General features: G+C 36.2%; 1 protein-coding gene across 1 annotated transcript in view; it reads right to left on the bottom strand.

The window, feature by feature from the left end:
• Positions 1–17694, bottom strand: part of LRP1B (LDL receptor related protein 1B) — a 2189733-nt gene that overhangs the window by 816201 nt on the left and 1355838 nt on the right. The gene's annotated exons all lie outside the window — the stretch shown is intronic.

Below are 17694 nucleotides of genomic sequence, written 5' to 3'. Positions count from 1 at the left end.
TAATGACTGCTTCCCTCATAATGATGGACAAAGATACATATACTTTATGAGCCCATGAGAGAGGAGGAGGTAGCATTCATACATTTATTTGTTTGTATTTCAATCTTTGAGAGTTAAGGCTCAGTTCTTTGAAACACATACACATATATACACATATACACACATATACATACATACACACAAAAATATATATACATATACATACACACACATATATATTTACATATATATGATAAATCCATGGATTCTATGATTCTATTTGTTTATTTTGTTCTTTAATTTCTCACAGACTTCAAAGAGAATGCAAAATGGGATTTTTTTACTAAAAGAATGAAAACACTTGAAGGAAGTTCTAGAAAATCTTAAAGAATATCCAAGGAAGGATGTGAGAAAAACTTCAGGATAGAACCTCTGGTCTCTAGAGTGATACAATGTTAATTACACACACACAAAATTGATTTTTATTGAAGACACTATGGATTCAACTTCAGTTGATAATGCTAATGTATTCAGTGCATAGTTAACAGCAGAAATTGCCCCCAAACCGATTATTGAAAACAAGTTGAATTCTACCCTTTAGAATCAATACAATTGAAAGAAGAATTAGAATGAGCAAATTTTGCACTAAAATAGCAGTATTATACAACCACCATGAAAAAAGTTCCATTTTAAAATGTTATTGATTTTTTTCTAAAATTACAGAAATTTATGAAGAAATACCAAAACAGTATTCCCAAATGACATGGTCTAAAAGAAATGTTTCAGTTTTATTTTTATAGTAAAGAATGTTACTATAACCATTTCATAGGACTTGTGGCATTACTATGATAATTATCAATAATAAGAGTAATAATTATTCTGTATTATTATTATAACTTTGGACATCTCATAAAGCATGTGTTAGTAGTATCAGGATCTTGCCCTTGCTAAAGGTTTCTGGTTGGTCCTCATGTCTCTCCCTCCCTAAACTGAGGGATATATCAACAGGGATTGCTATTGAAATAGGAAGACCTTTCCATTCAATAGAATTTTAAGAGTGACTCACTCACACCTTCTCTCTAGATGAGCTGGAGACTAGAATAAAAGTCCCTATCAATGTCTTCTGATTTGTTTTTCTTTATCTGAGCAAAAGTGACAAAACAGCATTAATGAGTGATCTTCATTTCAAGCCTAGCATCTACATTGGGAATAGGGGAGTTCCTTAGTCAGTTCCAGTATCCCAAAAGAAGTGCTTTCTGAAGATGCGACTTCTTGGAGGAAAAGAGGATCCCTGATAGAAGAGTGAGTCATGCATCCTTGTGCTGCCCAGAAGAGACAGACTTCTAGTTACTTGCTCAGACAGCAGATCTGATGTGAAACTAGAATGCTTTAATTATTTGTAATGATATAAATATTTGAGTTAATGAGTTTATGAATCATGTTTGTTTTAAACATTTCTTTACTGCTGTAGGAAATTAAAAAAATCACTTATTTGGAGAGTTTGGACATTGAATACATTTCTAGAAGGAACTTTGTTAATCCCTTTGGGGGAGACTCTAGATAAGAAACAAATCTGAGCTTTAAGACATTTTGGGGTGACTGGGAAATAGGGGTAAAATGAGTTAAAGAGTATGAGAAAGCTTAGACTACCATCTTTAGGACAAAACTCTTGGGGGATTGAACCTGCTCCCCAAGAATTGGAGCTGGAGCCTCACTCCAACTGTTGCCTTCATACTATAATGAGATAACATCAGATTGACAAGTTATAGATTATAGATTCTGTACTTTACTACTAGGATCCCACAGTGTTATAATTTAGCGTAAGTATTATCTGAAGTCTATCATAATCTTAAGATATAATGACAAGAATAATAAAGCCTTATTCTGATACCTCCTTGTGGAATAGAGATAACTCTTGGACCTTGAAGGCTATTAGACCATGAAGAAGAATCAGAGCTATACATAATGAATACTTTCTTTCAGAAGATAGTTGGGTTGCAATGAATAAAGTGAACAGCAAATATAATTTCCCAAAATAAAATTCATTATATCCTATCATACAGGAAATCACTGTTGACTAACACAGGAGTCATTTTCTAATAAGCACTGGTGTAGAATCTATGAATTTGTGACAGAAAATATCAAAATCAAGATAAAATTAGAAGACATACTAGAAATAAGAAGATATGGCATACAATGAATACAGCTGTAACCGGGTTCATATGATTGAAAATATGGGAAGGTAACTGTTTTATGAAGGCAGCATGGGGTCCATGGATAGAATGCTGGGCCTGGAGTCAGGAAGACCTAGAGTCAGGAAGAGTTCAAATCTGTCCTCAGACACTTACTAGCTGTGTGATCCAGGACAAGTCATTTAACCTCTGTTTGCCTTAATCCACTGAAGAAGAAAATGGCAAACCACTTCAGTGTTTTTGCCAAGAAAGTTGCATGGACAATATTAGCATGCTATGGGTCACAGGGTCATGAAGAGTTGGACACGACTGAATGACTGAACAATTGTTTTCTAGTTGTTGCACCACCTAACATCAAAAGCCAATCAGTCAATTAATGTTAATAAACATGTGACAAGTACTCTAGAAAGTATGCACCAAATCTTAAGTGGTTGAAGTTGAAACCACAAATGATGAACACAGACCCAATACAAAAGTTAAAAGCTTTATGGAAAAATGGGCAAAAAAATCTTTAGCATTCTCACTCAGTCTTCTGAACCTTAGTGTTCCCTCAGTAACAGCAATGATTCAGTATGAACCTCCCGTAACTCTTCACAAGACATTGATTCTTCCCAGAAAAAAAAAATGGCAGTTGGGGTATGATGGGAGGAGAAGAATGGAGGAATGAAGGCAGGCTAGGACCACTGATAGGGCTTCCAAACATGAAGGAAACAAGACAGGAAAATTTGTTGAGCTGAGTCATCTTCCATTAGTGTTCACATCAGTCTGGTATCGGCACATCGCCCTCAACCCCCAAGACCAAGAGCCTGAGGATCTCACACTCATCAGTCTTTGTAATAGAGGGATGAACCAGAGATGGGAAGGGAAGACAACCTGCTGGGACTGAAAGAGAAAGGATGTTGTGTCCAAGCAGATAAGCGAACAAATAGACTCATAAGTACAAATGAAAAATAAGTAAAAATTCAAAAAAGGGTTATATTTCTTTGAACAAACATTATGCTACAAATGAAAGTAAACTAAAAATCCCCAATGAAAAAGAGAATTCTGATATTGGAGAACATCTGTCAGAAATTCTGAAATGGTTCAAAAAAGAATACAATGTTTAAAGATATTAGGATGGAAATGAGCCCAGAAATCATAATTAAAAAGAATAAACAATGAAGCAAATATCTTACAACACATGATTGAGAATCTATGCAAAGAACTGGAGTCCCCTCAAAAAAATTAGAGATTTAGAACACAACATAGAAGTAGAAAAAAAAACAACTTGGCAGAAAAGAAGGTAAAGAAAAATATTTTGCAACAACAGATACATTCTATACAATCCAAGTGAATGATATTGGATAGATTATACAGAAAGATAATTTAAGGGCCATAGGTCTCTGAGAAGAACAGGATTTTAAAGATTATGCCACATTACAGGGACACTACAAGAAAATTGCAAAAAAACTTTTGAATTCAGAAAACAGCTGAGTAATGAATTATTAAATCAACAGATGGGGGGAAGAAGGGAAGCTTGAAATATGACAATAGTTACATTTTGCTAAGTTTTTGAAAAGGCAAGAGAAAAATCTTCAGGTATTATATGAAGGAATGTAAATTCAATTTGCTCAGGGGTGTGTGTGTGTGTATGTGTGTATATCTCTGTATATATACATTATATATATTATATATATAATACATATATATATACATATATATGTACAGTAACTACAAGAAATTCAAGAAAAGAATGAAATAGCACACCCCAAAGGCAAAAGAATGCAAGCTAAAAGTCCAAATAACATATTCTGCAAACTTATGAATAATAATTGATGGGAGGACCTTCAACAAAAGATATACATTTGAGGCATTCTTAGGAAAAAATAGTGAGTACAATATTTGATTTACATATACCTCATTCATAAGAAACAAAAATTTAAAAAAATATACTTATCAAGAAAAGTCTACACATTAAAAATATTTTCCCATGTACATTTTTTATTTAAAAAGAAAAAGAAAGAGGTATCATCAAGGAACAGAAATGATCTAATAGGCTAACTGTTTAACAGGGTCAAAAGAAGGAAAGGGGAAAGAACTGAATAAGACCCAATGGGAAAAAAGAATCATGCTTTCCCCCAAAGTAAACCAATATCTTGAGGGAGGGATTGAAGGATAGGAAGTCATTTTAGCAGGGAGAGCTGGGCAAGAGACAAAAAGAACCTACAGCTTCACTGACATACAACCCATAAACCACTAACTACATTTAGACTTTAATATCACAGTGCCTGAAGTTTTCTATTCAGAAATAGAAGTGGCACTAAAGAATATGAAGACAAAAAGAATAGCTGGATTAGACCATATTTTGATATGTCAAAGTAATATCTATTTCAGAAGCAACAAAATTTTGAGAATGCTGAGGAATTAATTTTCAAGATACATGGGAAAAATATGGACATTATTACTACTGAAAAAAAGCTGATAAAAATTATCAGCTACTGCCAATGCATATGCCTACTTCTCCTTGTCTACAACATTTTTATGAGGACAATCTACACATGAATCAATGGCATCCTTAAGGAAAGAATGAAGAGAGAGCAGGCAGGCCTTTGTAATTATCCAACTTAGCATATCTTTATAGTCACACAATTGACTGAGAAATGCAGAGTATACAAGATCCTACTGTGCTTGTTATTAGGTGACTATAAAAATGCATTTGATTAGGCAGAACTAAAATGCCATTTAAAAATCTTGCCACCAACAAGTTTTCTTCTACGTACATGTTAAAGTTATGTAAGATTCTTAGAAATATGCAAGAGATAACTGATGACTTGCTGATATGAATTAAGTGATTAATATCAAGTAAATCACATAAAACTTGTCAAAAGTATTTGACACTGTCATGGAAGATGTCCATCCCAGATTCATTCATTCATTCATCATCATCATCATCATCATCATCATCACTATCATTTATATAGTGCTTTATATTTTGCAAAGCACTTTATAAATATCATTGCTTTGATCCTTACAACATCCCATGTGAGGTAGGAACTATTATTATCCTCATTTTACAAATGAGAAAGCTAAGGCAGACAGAGAGTAGGTGAATTGCCCAGGGTCATATAGCTACTAAGTGTCTGAGTCCACATTTAAATTCAGATGTTCCTGATTTCAAGTCCAATGATTTAATCACTGTAGCACCTAGTTTCTTCATTCACTCAACAGGCATTTATTTAGCACCTGATAGGACTGTGTGAAGTATATGAAGTCATCATAGAATAATTTCTGTCCTCCAATAACTTAGGGCCTCCTTGCTATTCCCCCTAGTTCAAGTTCCTCCACTCTCTGATCTACCATTGACACAGGTACAAAAATCATTTTCCCAAAGCACTGTTCTGTCTATGTTATTCCCCTCAGTAAGCTCTAGAAGCTTACTATTATTTGAAGGATGAATTTATACTTCTTTGCTGGGCACTTAAGGTCCTTCACAACCTGACTCCAACAACATTTCCATCTTTACTACACAGAACTTACTATCATGCAATCGATGGTTTACATAATCTATAGTGAACTAGCTTTCCTGCTACTGCTCACACATCTGTCAGTTCCTTGCTTCTGCACTGGTTGTCTCTCATCCCTGGAATGCATACTTGCTTCAGTGAAACTGTGCCCCTAACCCCCTCCAACCCCAGCAAACACTTACATCTTATCCTATTTGTAAAGATGGGGGTGACAGATTTATTCAACTCCCCCCTTTTTAAAGTAAATGGTAATGTGCTCAATCAATAGATCTCACTCAAAAGCTTTGAAAGCAATTTGATAATGTGAAATAACCTCAGAAAGGATTTCTCTTCCAATTGGTCAAGGGATTTCATCAGGCCTTCTGAATTACTTATAAATGTGGCAAGTTAGCTGGAATCAGGAAGTTACAGCAGTGTCAATCAAAAGAAAGCATTCTAACGGATCCCTAAGGAACAAATGGAGGACTGGGCTATAGCTCAGCAGGGAGATATTTAAGAGGGTCACTCATTCTACAGGCATCAGGAGCAAAGAGCCTGGGCTGAAGGAAGTCCCTCTTGGTTCGCCTCTTTTCCCAAATTCCTTCCTAGTTCCTTTTTACACACAGACATTATAATTGGCTAAGTCACCTACCCAAATGTTTCTGGTAAACTGAACTTTGCTTTAAGAACAGAGGCCAAGATTTATGGGCTCCTAGGTGGCTCCATAGTGCATAGAATACTGGGCCTGAAGTCAGGAAGACTTGGGTTTAAATGCAACCTTTGACATTTACTAGCTGTAACCCAAGAGGTGGAGCCAAGATGGCAGAGAAAAGGCAGGAACAGGGTGAAACAATTTTCCAGCCCAAGATAAAGAAGGACTGCAGGAAAGGTCTGCCTTGCTTGAGTAAAAGGAAAGTGTAGCCCAGGTGATGTCCAGGTGAGCCAGTGGATAGCTTCTAGCCACTTGCTAGAGGCTAGTGAGCGAGCCCTGTGGTCCCAGCTCATCAGGCCAGTGACACAACGAACCTATGGTGAGGCCTCCAGCCCTGGCGTAGCAGGCTAGTAGTCAGACCTGGCAGGCCTAGAGGCCCAGGTGCCATGAGAAGGAGATAAGAGAAGGGAGGGTGAGATAGAAGGAAGGGCAGATTAGGGGAAGGGGTATACAGAAGGCATGCCATTTTGGGGTGGGGGGAGGGATGAGATGGGGAGAAAATTTGGAACTCAAAATCTTGTGTAAGTGAATGTTGAAAAATAAATTTAAAAAAGAGAAAAAAATACTTAATCTGCATTATTAAAAAGAAGGAAAGTTCCAAAAAAATTGAAAATAAAATAAGAGAGGTAGAAGAAAAATTAGGAAAAAGAAATGAGAGTTATGCAAGAGAATCATGAAAAAAAGAGTCAATAGCTTGGAAAAAAAACAAATTCTTAAAAAGTAGAATTGGCCAAATGTAAAGGAGGTACAAAAGTTAACTGAAGAAAATAATTCCTTAAAAATTAGAATTGGCCAAGTGGAAGCTAATGACTCCAGAATCTAACAAAATTGAAAGAATGAAAAAAATAGCTGTGTGGGCAAGACATTGAACCCCTGTCTACCTCAGTTTGCTTTTCTACAAAATGGGGATAATGATAGCATTTTCCTCACAAGGTTGTTGTAAAGATAATATTTGTAGTGTTTAGCACATCACCTAGCACACAGTAGGTACTTAATAAATGCTTGTCTCTTCCCTTCCCACTTACCTAGAGATACATAGAAATGTGAAGTTAATCAGAGAGCCCAAACTTTGCTTAACGTGAGGAATTTTCCTAACTGGGGCACAGAATGATCTGGACTGAATTACTAAGTTTTCATCTAAAATAAGTTCCCTAAAGCTGAAGAAGAAGAATCATACGGATTTTAGGGGCTTAAAATGAGCTCATTATTGTAACAATGATAGAATCATAGGGATTGGGGAAATCTGTGATTTTTGGTAGAGGGACTCCCAAGTTAAAAAAAAAATTCCCTCTATTAATACAAGTGGAAATCTTCTCTGTTAGGTATAGTCTTATGGAGTTACCTGGAGCAGAAGTGTTATACGACCAACCCACAGTACTCCTGTCTGCAGAACCAGATAAAATGAAATTGAGAAATATTTAACAAAATAAATAAAATACAATGAAACATAGATAATGTTAATATGTGATTTTCTTTTTTTCCTTTTTTTTTTTAAGGCAATTGGGGTTAAGTGATTTGCCCAGGGTTACACAGCTAGTAAGTGTCAAGTGTTTGGTCTGAGGCTGATTTGAACTCAGGTCCTCCTGACTTTGGGGCCGGTGCTCTATCCACTGTGCCACCTAGCTGCCCCAATATGTGATTTTCTGAGGCAACATGTGACCCGCAGGGTTCCTTATGTGCAATTTAGATGTATTTAGTGTAGGAGGATTCTGTTAGTTTATTGGTCTGTGGCCTATCATGGTGGAACGGCATAGTGAGAACAAGGTCAGCACTTCCTCAATACCTGAAGTGACATTTGCAATATGTTTTCCCTCCCCTTAAAAGAGAGCTGTAATGAATGAAATAAGCCACAATCCCACTACAGAAAGTAAATTCCTTGAGAGTAGTGATTATTTAATTATCTGTCTTAATATCTCTAGCACCCAGCATACAACCTATCATACAGTAGGCATTTAATAAATGCTAATTATGGCTTAATTTCTAGGCTACTTACATGGATTCCATTCTCTAATCCAATTCCAAATTGTCTTACCATACTCCATCTAGTTATGCACCATGAAACCAGGGCTTACCTAGGCATCTATCTTCCCATCCAAGAGGGCATATAACCCCACCTGCAACCCCTCATACATTTCTACTTGCTTTGAGAATAATAATCAAAGTAATAATACCACAATTGACAGTCCTATGGCTAGAATGAAAATTCCTGCAATTTTAACAATTCCTAAATGCCCCTATCTGCTCACCACCTATCCCTATGTGTTGTTTTAGACTATATGGAATTATAGTAATAGCTCCTTGATGTCAGAAGCTGTTTCACATTCATATTTGTATCCCCAACCCTTAGCACCACTTCTGGCACATTTCTTGTTGTTTGTTGTTGTTCTTTATCCTTGATTCTTGAAAGGACCAATGATATCAGCAGGGTGATTTCTTGACTTGCAAGTGAATGGAATTTAAGTGAGGCAGAGTGATGCAAATATGTCAGCCTCACTGTTTCCTCCAGAGTCATCAGAGTCCCATGGCAAGACACAGGTCAGGATAACTGGTGATGGCCCCTGATGCAGTGGGAGACCTTGGCCTTTTGAAGCTAAGATTTTCCCAGGTTTTAATTTATCTGAGGCAATGCCCATTTTGTGATTAAAGGCTATGTTATAATTGAGACAAAAGCTAGCCTACTTTTCTTTCCCAAACGAATACACCTGGCACGTGGTAAGTACTTAAATACCTTTCTGTTTATTTGTTCATTCTCATTATACAATAAAATCATTCTACAATTTTTATCTGCAATGAAGTTATATGATTCTCTGACTAAAAATATAAATTAGGATTGTTAACTATGCGATTCATTCTCTTCTCCAAATGGGTTAAATCCAAAAATCATTCCTTAATTTCCACCTAAACTTCCCAACAGGGCCAAGTAAGCTGTGGTCTTATGTGTCTTAAAAAATCAAAACAAAACAAATAAAACTTTAGATTTATATCCTTCCCTCCAAATACCTCCCTCCCTCCCTCCCTCTCTCTCTCTCTCTCTCACACACACACACACACACACACTTTCCATATTTGCTTCTATTAAATGTAGAGTTACATACATGGGATATGTATATGTAGTATGCATGGTTCCTTCATCTGGCATAATGAGTGAGGATTTTTTTTGTTTGTTTTTGTAGTGTTTTTTTTGCTCTTAAAAAAACATTAAAAATTGTCTTGCCAATTTAGATGAACTTTTATCAACAGTTCCTGCAGTCCCACATGGAAACCTGGCTTCCTATGACTACATACAGAAGTCCCTCCTAGCTGGAATTCTCTGCCTGCTGTGATTTCGAAGAGTCCTAGTTTCCTGAGCTTCAGGATATGGCATAAGATATGTCTTTGTAAGCTGGCATGCCCCAGTGGGGTGGTAAAATGATGACTGTGTTTCTATGTATATGCTCATGCTGTTTTACTATTATGTTTTCATGTTGCTGATGCTGGGTATATTTTAACTAATGCCATTCTATTGCATTTCTGCCCTAAAGCTATTTAAGCCAAGGGTCCAATTTGAGAAACCTAATAAATAAATAAAGGCAAAGCCCTGGAGGAAGAGATTCACCCAGTGGTAGAGTTTATTCCAGTGATTCAAATTGTTTCAATGTGACTAAACTCCAGCAGTTGGAAAAGGAGAAAATCTACAAAGTTTTTTTTTTTCTTTCCCCAACTTAAAAAAAAAAATCAGGTTTGCCAAATCATGACTGCACCATAAATACTCCTCCATAGTAATGCATTTGTGATTCAGAAAAAAAGCAAAAGCCCTCTGAGAAAACAGTTAATAAATGTGCTCCAAATATGATGCATATTTAAATCTCAAGAATAATCTGAATCAGTAACTTTTCTCTTTTCATTGTTTTACTGTAGCTTATATTTCAGCTGTCATTCATTACAAATTGACGGGAAAAGTTAAAAGCACTATGTCTCCACTGTGTGTAATTTTTCCCACTTGTCATAGAATTATAGAATATTGGAGATGAAGCAGAGCGTAGAGATTATCTTGACCAACCTTTCTATTTTGTAGGCAAAAACACTGAGGCCCAGAATAGCTAAAGTGACTTTCCCAAGAACACTCTTCCTGAGAGAGGCAGAACCTACACTAAAACGCAGTTCTGTAGGCTCCAGTGCTTTTTCCTATATAACACATCATTTCTCTTTTAAAGGTACTTTCAAATAAATCACAGGATTAAGAGCTAGAGAGGATGGTAGAGATTGTAGATAAAGAAGCAGGACTAGAAAAGGAAAGACAATTGCCCAAGGTTACAGAAAGAGTGAGTGACAAAGGTAAAATCTGAACTTTGGTCTTCTGACTCCAGATTCAGAAATCTTTTCACAATGGCAGAGTAAATTAATAATTTTTTTTCTAAACTCTGGAAAATCAGAAATCTAACCCTGAAGTATGCGTGCATGTGGGTCTGAGTGTGCCCACATATGACTCATTTGCTTGTCTAAGGATCTGCCAATGGAAAAAATCAGAACATGCTCAAGGATAAAGAAAAGCAATGTTAAGGAATTAAACTATGCATTTTAAAAATTTTAATAATGTTTCAGTTTATTTAACCATTACCAGTGGAGTTAAATTTCATTAAAAAAACACTCACTTTTTCACCCTAGTAACATTTTTTTTCCCCTAGAGAGCACCCAGAAGAGAACAAACCTAACAAAAAAGGGCTTCAAGATCATGCCCTATGAGGAGCACCTGAAGGAACTGGGTGTATTTAGACTAAGGAAGGGAATATTTGAATGGTGACAGCCAGTAGTTCTGGGGTATCATAAAATTGTTTACAAGGAATAGGGTTGAGATTTGTTCTCCTGGCCCCCAGAGTATAATTTGCAAGCCTTGGAGAGGAATCTCACCCCCATTTCTGGAATGGAATCTGCTCACCTTTTCATCTTAGAATTCTTAATTTCCTTCTAAATTAGGTTTAATTACCACCTTCCTGATGAACTCCTGCCCCAATCCAGCTGTTGGTTTCTTTTCCACAGCCCTGAAATCACCTATTCATAAAATGAGAGTTTTGATGGATTTTCCCCACCTTTTCCCCTATTTTTTGTCATAAGAAATACCTCTTTGGTAGGGGAGGTGGGAATATATTGGGAAATAGGAATGATTTAATAACAAAAGATATCAACAAAAAATTAATTTTTTTCCTTGATTTAAGTAAGAGCTTCCTAACAATTAGAACTATCCCAAAGTGAAAAGATAGTTTCTGCAGGAAGCATGTTCCTTCTCACCACAAGCCATGAGAAAACAAACACTGGAAGGTTACTTGTAAGCTATGTTATAGAGAGGATGCTGGTTCAAGTATGGTTTAGACCAAGTGATGTTCAGGTACTTTCCAACTCTGAGAGTGGGTGATTATCTTTATTACATTATCTAATATTCCAAACTCCCGACACAGGTCAGAATTTCCTTTCCTTGACTTTGCATCTTTTTTCTTCCTTGTTTCCCAAACTCAAGGAATTGACCGGCCTTACCTGGTGAGGCTGCTTCCTGGCAGATAATCCACCTGTCTCCCCAGAAGCAGGGATTATGGGTATGTGAAACTACCCCCAGCTAAAATGATCTTTAAATGAATATTTTGTCTTATGCCAGGGGAAGGAGAACCAATGAATAAATTCCTATTGACAACTTACATTAATAATGAACTGTGCTTTAATATCTAAATATTAACACATTCAAGAAGGAATTACTATGTGGGAAAAGAAAGATAAACCAGTTAATTTGCATTTTATGAAAAACAATGTCATGTTTTCCTTAAACTACTTGGGTTTCTTTGTTACTTTGACAATTTGACATTGTATTATTTTATTTAAATGTATTTTTTTATTTAACAAAAGAATGCCTGGAAAATATCTAGATTGCGTAATTGAAGTCTAAAATTTTCAACAGGAAAGAATTCTCTAACTCTAACAAATTCAGAGGGAATAATATATAACGAGCATAATCCAGTAACTCTAAACTAGCTACTCATACAGTAATTTGGGCTATACAGTTTCTGGTCAAACTTTTTTTCTTAAGTGAGAATGTTGATCAGCATAATCCCTGATGAAATGAGTTCCTCCTAAACCACTTGCTGAAATTATAGTATATAAGAGGTAGATAATAGAGATAATAAGGTGTTAAAGCCTTAAAGGAAATGTAAAGCAGTATTTTTACTTGATTAATCCTCTAGGATGTGTGAAGAAGCTCTTCAATCAAATTGGATGAAATTATAGGGTGGCTAGCCTCTGGTGCCCTTTTAAAAACAAGACATATTCTGTAAGGCTTCATTAAAGACTAGGAGCTCTGTCAACTGACAGAGAGTGTCACCTCTGTCATTTAAAAAGAGGGTCAGCTGTGTGGTAGAAGAACCTAGCTCTTGAGAAGGAATTATTCTTTGCCTTTTCTATTCTGCCTCTAAAATAGGCAGTAGGGAAGAAGAAAATGCTTGTCTCCTGTTCCACCCATGACATCTTCAGTAGTGGCATCTTTTAGTGAAGGATTTCACTTGTTAAGGTCTTCTCCTCCCAGATTAATTTTTTTTTGACTAGGTAAAAGAGGTCATTCTCTGCCTCATTTCTTACCTAGCCTTAATCATTGATTGGACATTGCCTCAGTCAAACTGAGACCTGTTAAAGACCTTAACTTAAAAAGGCCAAAGTCTCCCACTACATCTAGGGTCATCTCCAGTTGTCTTGATCTATATCTTGCCACTGGACCCAGATGGATCCCAAGGAGAAAGTGAGGCTGGTGATTTTGCATAGCCCTTTCTCACTTAAATCCAATTTACTTGCAAGTCATGACATCACCCTCCAAATGTCATGGTCCTTTTTGAGAATGAAAGACAAACATTAACAACAACAATCACTCAATAGGAGATGCTAAGCCCAAGATATCTGCTAACTATGTCAGTCAGATGGTCTCCCTGATCTTTATCCTATTTATTGCTCAACTTTCTCTGTTGCTCTGTTTCTCTGTTGGACTGTTAAACAAAGGCAAATGCACTAATGGGGGCTAATAAACAATGCTATATGTATATGCATGTGTGTTTGTATATGTACACATATATGTATATGTGTATATACATATATCATGTGTAGGTATGTATGTGCATATGTGTGTATGTGTGTGTGTGTGTGTATCCATGCTCATACAAGAAAAAAAAGACCTAATTTCAAGAGAGACAGAGAAAGAAATAGAGACAAAGAGAGAGACAGAGGGAAGAGACAGAAGGAGAGATAGAGACACAGAAAAATTATTTTACAAATATGGAATAGTGGTCAAAATTGGTGTTGGAAATCTGGGAAAGAAAATAGGAGTATACATGGCATGAATAATAGAACATTAGATTACAAATTGAGAAATCTGGATTTTAGTTCCAGCTATAACACTGAAGAGCTGTGTTAATTACGGAAAATCTCAACTTCTGAGTCTCAATTTCTTCACCTCAAGAATAAGGATACTTAATTAGATCACGGGTTCTTAACTTTTTTGTGTGTGTCATGTACTGCTTTGGTTGTCTGGTGAAAGCTATGGACCTTTTCTCAGAATAATATTTTAAAATGTATACAGTAAAATACATATAATCATAAATGAAACTAATTACATTGAAGTACATTTTCAAGTTGGTTTTTTTTTCTTTTTAATCAAGTTCTCAGAATGATTTGGGCAGTTTAGTACAGTTTGAGTAGATTCAGCCAACATTTATTAAATGCCTACTATAAGTGAAAGGCAGATAGATTCCTCATTGAGGACTTCGTTTCACCATTAAAATCACAGGTACAGTCCTCATCCCTATTCCTTATGTTTGAGGCAGGATGCTAAATGCTGGAAGTAACACAGACAAAAATAAATAATTAATTAATTCACTCAAGAAACTTGTATTCTAATAGAAGGATGTAATATGTATACAGATTAATACATTTTAAGCAACTTTGCCAGAGAGCATGACCTTTATAATTCCTTCAAGGTCTAATATTATATCATTTTTGACATACACCCTTAGTTATACTAATTGGGTTTCTTTGGGAGCATAAGAAGATATCTGTACATGGAAGGACACCTGTGTCAACTATCTCTTCATTTCCCAGCCTGAAATTCCCTATCACCTCTACTCACATTCCAGGTACCTTCATTCAGCCCACTCCCATGCCATCTTTTCAGCTTCTTTTTATGAGTTGAATTGCCCCATTAGATTATAAACTCCCTGAAGGTAGAGATTGTTTTCTGCCATTCTTTGTATCCCTTATGCTTGGTACAGTGCCTAGCACATGACATATAGAAGCTCAATAAATGTTTACTAATGGACTGTGTTGTGCATATATGCACATCTTCCACAGAGAGTCTTAGGTATCTAGTGCCCCTTTTTAGAAAGTTGAACTGTGTGGGAGGGGGAAGGAATGTTGAGACCCAGTGGGAACACATACTTAATGTGATTAATTCACAGAGGACTTTCATGTTTTTTTTTCTTCTTCAAAATATTGACCTGCAGTTACTAGGTAGGTAGGATGGTGTAATGAAAAGAGAACTGGACTGGAAGCCAAGATCTTATCTCAGATGTCAAATATAGGATTCATCATGATTTAGAACTGGAAGGGACCTTAGAGATAATTCCTCAGCTTTTCTCAGTTTTCTCATCGGTAAACTAAGAGGTTTGGATTCTGTTACTTCTAAGATCCCTTGCAGCATCAAACTGGTGATCTTGTGATCTTGTTGTAAGGAAAACACTTTGCAAACTTTGAACCACTATATAAATGTGTTTTGTTATCTTTTCTCTGTTCCCAGAGAATCTGGAGCACAACTACAAAGGCAAGAATTTGATTCTTCAGAGTCAGGCAGGTGGTGATTCTAAATGAGAAAGAGGTAAACATTATTTTTTCTTGGTCTGAGAAGGCTCATTGTCATGTTATCATTATCCACAAATAAATTAGGTGACAATTACATGCTCCGTGTTGGGAATATATGATTTTTCTTTGTTTTCATATATAATAACCAGACTTGGTTTTTCAAGAAAGTATCTATTGGGACACGTCTATAGTGCTACCTACCTATCAGTCCATTTTTTGTACCCAAGGTTGAAATTGCAAAAGTTGGGTAAAGGAACAAAGAAGAAAAACAGGAGAAGCAATACTAGGTCTTGAGAGTATGGCCATAACGAAGGCAGAAGCCATAATTTTCTCGTGAAGCTGAGAGCAGGGTGGGGAGGGCAGAGCAGAGCAGGTTAATAATGAAAAAGATGTGAGAATACTACTGGGACTATTCTTATCTATATTAAAACATACTCTTTCCCCCAATTAGAGAGATGAGATGGCTGGATGCATAAGACTGGACAGAAAGGGATAGGTGAAGGGCACAAGGTTTGATTTGACTGGAAATTATGCTGTGATCATCCCAGCTTCCTATGTATTTGCTGGGTAGTGGGGCAGACAGGGAGAAAACTGGAAGATGAAGAACAATGCCTGAAGGGAGAGTAGACATCTTTGAAGAAGAAAACATTAATAGTTAAAAGCAGTATATAGAAGAGTACGTGAGCATGCATATTAATAATAGTATATATTTAACTGCCTAATGGATCTGGGAACTTGTTGAAGATTAGTCATAATAAATCAAAATTGAAGGTCAATAATGTACTTAATTTGAAACTTGTTTTTAATTTTTATTTGCGATGTAAATAAGAGATCACATATGTTCATGCATTACCCAACTCGTTTACTTACTGCAGCAGGCAGTAAATCTTTCCTTTTCAGTAAGCTAAACAGAAGGCATCAAAGAACAGTGCCCATAAATCAGGGTCAGATGTAGTTTCAAAGTAAAGATGAATTCAAATATTCAGGGAATATTAAAACTGCTTAGGAGAAACAATAGGCAACATATATTCTAGGGACAGCCTGTTTTGTCATCCCCATCGGGTTCGTGTTGAAATTATTCAATATAAATGTTTACAACTATTTCTGAATGGAAATTGACCCGAGGGAATAGCTGTCTAAAGATACTGAACAATATGCATATGTTTATTTCAGAAAGGTCTCATTCCTAGCTTGAAATATGTTTGAGAGACTATTTCCCCGAAAAAGGAGAATAAGAATGATAGCGTATATAATTCAAATGAATAAAACTGTCAGCAGTGAGATAAGATTACTTCCACATATCTGGTATTTTATAGATGAAACATATGTCCAAATTCTTCATTATTCCATTATAAAGGACAGAGATTTGGGAGAGTGGTACAAGTGCACTGTAGCCTGATATTAGAGTGGTTCTTGAGATTCTTACAAGAAAAAAATCTTATAACGAGGTCCCTTTGATATGTCAGTAACTAAAACTCTTTTGTATGATGGGCAAGATAGTCTCGCCTCCTGCCAAATTCCTCACTCGGGAATTGTACTAGAGAGAGATCCCAGTGTTAGAGAGAACTCCTAATATACTAGATTTGTTTCTCTTCAGCCTATAAACATTGATCACGATGTACCTTTTGCAAAAGGGGTATATTTGCTAATAAAAATAAAGGCCTCCATGCAGCCTATCCTCCACTTCAGATCAACCCCCAACCAAACAAAAACTAAACTAAAATAAGCTTAAAACCCTGAGCACAGAGAGAATGAAGAATTTATTCAGGTGAGAGGGAAACTGTCTCTTAGAGGGCAGATAAGGGCAATGATAAAGGTGAGAAGTACTAATGTAAATTTTATTTGGCCTAATAAATCTTGATTTAGAAGTTAGTAGGCCTAACAAATAATTGATTAAAAAAATTCTTTCCGTTAATTTACATTTTTCCTGCTATACCAGAGACCATGCCCTGGAGATTTTAACCCTTTTATCTCCAGAACTGATTCTTACTGTCCTGATTCACCAATTCTGATTCACCAACTCCTCCCGGCCCACTGTTTTCAAGATGACCAAAACCATGTCTCATTCAGTTCACTCTTTATTTCTTGACCATCTTTTTTGTTTTTTTAAGCAACCTTGCTAAACACATTGCTGACACACACTACTCTTTCAAGCCACTCCCCTAGCCTCAATTGTCACTGTTCCTGGAAAGGCTGTGCCAAGCTTTTCTCCTATTGTACTACAAAGCATCCATTAATTGTGCCCCTTTTTGGTAACCGTTTCGTTATGTTTGTTTTCTGTCATTTTAGATAGTAAGCTCCTTGAAGGTATATACTACTCTTTGTTTTTGTATTATATCTCCAGCACTTAGCACAGTGCTTGGAAGACTGTAAAGGCTATTTATTTTTCTTACAATCAGCATTTAGACAGTCAGCATCAAAATAAGACTCAGAAAATATAATTGGGATTTTGTAGTAATGGAAAGCAGGA

This window comes from Vombatus ursinus, unplaced genomic scaffold (genome assembly GCF_900497805.2).
Source record: "Vombatus ursinus unplaced genomic scaffold, bare-nosed wombat genome assembly UNPS02014816.1, whole genome shotgun sequence".
NCBI classification, from domain to species: Eukaryota; Metazoa; Chordata; class Mammalia; order Diprotodontia; family Vombatidae; genus Vombatus; species Vombatus ursinus.
The sequence above is the reverse complement of the archived record's forward strand: the minus strand, read 5'-3'. Positions and strand labels throughout refer to the sequence as shown.